Raw genomic sequence first — 4867 nt, 5'->3', positions numbered from 1 at the left:
TGTGTGTGAGAGAGAGAGAGAGAGAGAGAGAGAGAGAGATCCTGTCTCTTCAAATGGAAATGTCTGGACTTATATAACCAAGCACAGTTTAGAGTTCGGAAACCAATTTATCACTATGCTCACCCACATGAGACGGAGAGAGGGGAAGGATTGTGAAATACTTAAAGCAGCTTTGAGTTGTGGTGGAACACACACACATCACTTAAAAAAAACACTACCGTTCAAAAATTTGCAGTTTTTGAAAGAACTCACCAAGGTTGCATTTATTTGATCAAAATGCAATAAAAACACTAATATTGTGAAATATTATGACATTTAAAATAACTGTTTTCTATTTTAATACATTTTAAAATGTAATTTATTAAAGCAGAATTTTCAGCAGCCAATACTCCAGTGAGTCTACAGTCTGGTGTCACATGATCCTTGAGAAATCATTCTAATATGCTGAATTGGGGCTTAAGCAACAATACATATGTTGAAAAAAGTTGTGTAGCTTAATATTTTTGTGGAAATCTACTTTTTTTTTATTTTTTATACTTTGATGAACAAAGTAAAAATTAAAACAGCATTTATTTAAAATAAAAATGTTTAGTAACATTATTAATGTATTTATTTGATCTATTTAATGTGACATTGCTAGATAAAAGTTTTGATTTCTTTCAAAAATAAATCTTACTGACCCCACACTTTGGAAAGGTAGCAGAAATATTAATGCAAATAAATAATGTAATACGCTTCAGCTAGAGGATGGCAAAATTAACACCTGCATGTTGACATGAACTAAACTAAAATTACTTTTTCCATGAAAATGTGGAAAGAAGAGATGGCAAAAGCAATCAGAAAAATCTCACACTGCCTAAATGAACACCAAGGCCTATTTTTTTTTTTAATGCATGTGCACTAACCACTAGGCCTTAGCTTTGGAATAAGAAATGTCTCAAAATAAGCTGAACCAAAGGCTACTGGTCATTTAAAAAAGGAAAAATCCCTTTGATATGTCCCAGCCCAAATGCCTGAACAAGAAATACATCAGTGCGTGGGAGGGTCTCCTCTCTCTTCTCTAAAAGCACCTTTCTTCTCCATATATGTTCCACTTCTGCTTGAGGAATTAGCAGAGCACCAAATTCTCTCCATCTATGAAAAGATGCAGGACTGAGGCCATCCATGGCCAGACCTTAAAAGTAGGAGCTTTGGCACTGAAAACAGAGGAAACCCACATTATGCAGCACTGATGCATTTGATGACAATAAGAAAAGAGTAAGGGAATTGAAAAGTGTTGCATGCTGGACTAGAACTTAAATACCCTGAAAAAGGTGTCTGAGCACATATGGGGTTTGGCATGAGACCAATTTCTCAAAATCATCAAAGCACAAAACTCCACCAAGTATCCAACTTGCAAGTACATGCACACGACCGTGAGCTGGCCTGCTCTTGAGCGCCCGAGCTTTGAGCAGCTCATCAAAGTTACATCAGGACCAGAGACGCCCTTAAGAGGGAAGATCCCCACTGCCAATGCCCTGTCTCACATACACCTGTTGAAACACACCACTTTGATGTCTGCTTCAAACCACTCCTCCCTCTTTCTTTCCAAGTGAAGATGACTGTCTTTCCTCTTTCACGCTTTCTCTTGCTCTTTATAGTGAGAGGAAGGAAGGACACTGTTGGGGGGGAACTCTGTTCTAAAAATCAAACAAGTAAGCTTTCCTTCTGATCGCTGCTCAGGAGGGCAAGGAGAGGAGGGAAGCACACCTCAGGACACAGAGATGAGCAGCTGGCAGTGCACACGTACACACACACACAGAGAAAACAGCAGTCATATTGCACAGTAGTCCCAAAAAGTATCTGGACATTTAGTCACATTTGATGTATGAATTTCTCTGCAATTTATATATATATAAAAAAAAAAATACAGTAATATATTTTACAGTTTAGCTGATGGCAAAACTGAATTGGCAGCAGCCATTACTCCAGTCTTCAGTGTCACATGATCCACATGATCCTTCAAATCATTCTAATATGCTGATTTGCTGCTCAGAAAACATCTCTTATTAAAAATAGTTGCGTATTTAATATTTGCGGGGAAACAGTGATATATTTTATAATTTCAGGACTCTTTGATGAATAGAAAGTTCAAATGAACAATTTCTTCTAAATAGAAATCTTTCATTACATTACAAATGTTTTTACGGTCACTATCAATTTAATGCATCATCGCCGATTAAAACCATTTCAAAAATACAAATCTTACTGAGTGCAGACTTTTTAATAGTAGTGTTATAAAACAATGTGTGAACTTGACAGTTACTGACTTCTATCTTCCATCCACCAGTGTTATTATACAGTGTTATATTAATACAGATCAGTTTTTTTGTTAAGCACTATTAAATATTTAAGTTTAACCATAACTTTGGCAGCCCTGAAATAGTAAAAATTTCAACTTGAAACCTACAAGAGTAAAAAAAAAAAAAAAAACTCAATTGAAAAAAAGAGAAAAACTGTAAATTCAACTAATGTCAACAATATCCACACCATTTTTTTTTTTTTTGCTCAGTTTGCTTAAAACAAGCTAAAACACAAGTCTTTATTTTTTTACTCGGTTGTCATTTGCACTCAATTTTATTCAGTTAAATTAAATTACATTTGTAAAATGTTAACTTAAACCATTTGTGTTGTGGCTACATGGATCACTTACGTTGCATTGACTGAAACTGGGCAGTGGAGTTCTAGTTCCCAGCATGCTTTGCATAGGGATAAATCAGGAGAGTAAATGTTGAAATTAAGTGTTGTTTCGTGTGTTTTTTTAGTAAAGGGAAAGACCTATTAAAATTTGTTGTTCAGTTATATTTTCAGTGGTTAGGCTATGAGCTATAACTGTGCAAATGCTAGTGATGAGAATTTTTTTACTTGATCATTACTTGCACGATACAAAAGTTATACTTAGCATGTGAAGAAGTGTTATGTTGGTTATTAGTTCTTATAAGAATAAATAAAATAAATCAGTTTGAGGGCCAGCACGTGATTTATACAGTCTATGTGGTCATCATTTCTACCCTTCGCAATCAAACGATCATGGAACATTTGTGTTTATAACAGCTACTGACAACCTAAGCACAAGCTCCCCTCTTCAAAACAAAGGTAACCAAAAAAACAAAAACAAAAAAATTATTATATTCTATAATCTCTTTTAAATGTTCAAAATAACTAAACATTACACACTTAAACACTTAACAGGTCTTTCCATTTTCATAAAAATGCCGAAAACTCACACAACAAAGGCACCAGTCTGAACAGCAACAGAACAGGTTGGACAACAAGAGTGAATTATGTTCAGGGAACATTCACAGAATATGTCAAATGCAACTGGTGTGATCTCATTAAATTAGCATGAATTTTACTCATCAGTATAATTAACCTAAATTTAAGTTCAAACAAATTCAGTTCAACTGTGTGGAAACAGGTGTCAATTTTATTAAGTTTTTTTTTTTGAGTGCAGTTCAGTTTTTAAAAATGCAAACAAAACTCTTCAGTCAATAAAAACACAAACAGCAGCCCAGTAAGAGTTTTAAAATGTGGGTTGTTTTAAAATGCCTTCCTTTAGAGAAGGTTAATGGCCCTAGACTGAAGAGGAGGGCCTCTTTATTCTAGCCAGAGATGGTTTGCTACGGATTTGACTCCACTCAATTTCAAGAGATAAAACTAAAAAAAGTTCTTTTTAAGAGGAAAGAAACGGGTGTCAATTTTATTAAGTTTTTTTTTTTGAGTGCAGTTCAGTTTTTAAAAATGCAAACAAAACTCTTCAGTCAATAAAAACACAAACAGCAGCCCAGTAAGAGTTTTAAAATGTGGGTTGTTTTAAAATGCCTTCCTTTAGAGAAGGTTAATGGCCCTAGACTGAAGAGGAGGGCCTCTTTATTCTAGCCAGAGATGGTTTGCTACGGATTTGACTCCACTCAATTTCAAGAGATAAAACTAAAAAATGTTCTTTTTAAGAGGAAACATTTGAAAACTAATTTGTTTACACTGGTTAAAAGGGGCATATTCTACACTTTATATATATATATATATATATATATATATATAATTTCTCCCCAGAAGTCCACTTATAATGTTAAAGGTTTATTGGACCAAACTGGTCATAATTTAGTCATAATTTTTCTTAAAAAAAAAAAGAGAGAGAGAAAGTTACAGTATGTTCGCAAAGAGTACAAGAACTCTTACTGGAAATATATTTTATCAGAAAAATGTGGCTGTCTTTTACTCTATTAATGGTTAAAAAGAAGAAATGTCTAATATTAAAGGGGTCATATGATGTTGCTAAAAAGAACATTTTGTGTATTTGGTGTAATGAAATGTGTTTATGTGGTTTAAGGTTCAAAAAACACATTATTTTCCACATACTGTACATTATTGTTTCTCCTCTATGCCCCGCCTTTCTGAAACGCCCAAAAAACTCGCGTTTGAATAGTTAGTGGCAAATTCTTTAAATATAAAAAACGAATAGACAGACGTCAGAACAGCCGGCATTGTAGTCTACTCTCCCAGGATCAGGAAAGAGTCCTCCATAAAATGCACAGCACACATCTGAATATTTTGGTTGAACTGTTCTGGAACAGTGTTGTAAATACAACTTAACCACTGATTTCTAGTCATGTCCTCTTTTGGAAGACCGAACAAAGTAGTTTCGCTTTCACAACGAAACACAGCGTCACACACGGCGGCTAGAGTGAGCGGAGGCCTGCAGGCTTGAGTGAGCGGCGGCCGGCGGATTTAACGAAGGAGTGTCCGGCTGGCTTGCGGCAACCACATGTGACGACCCCGGGCTGGACTCCGCTTTGTCCACGGTGAAAGCCGATCCGGCGATCCACAG

At 35.4% G+C, this 4867-nt stretch overlaps 1 protein-coding gene across 1 annotated transcript in view; it reads right to left on the bottom strand.

The window, feature by feature from the left end:
- Nucleotides 1-4867, bottom strand: part of LOC107732977 (staphylococcal nuclease domain-containing protein 1-like) — a 191768-nt gene that overhangs the window by 125570 nt on the left and 61331 nt on the right. The window lies entirely within an intron of this gene.

This window comes from Sinocyclocheilus rhinocerous, unplaced genomic scaffold (assembly GCF_001515625.1).
Source record: "Sinocyclocheilus rhinocerous isolate Xijiao unplaced genomic scaffold, SAMN03320098_v1.1 scaffold400, whole genome shotgun sequence".
NCBI classification, from domain to species: domain Eukaryota; kingdom Metazoa; phylum Chordata; class Actinopteri; order Cypriniformes; family Cyprinidae; genus Sinocyclocheilus; species Sinocyclocheilus rhinocerous.
Note: the sequence above shows the minus strand (reverse complement) of the source record. Positions and strands in the feature narration are given on the sequence as shown.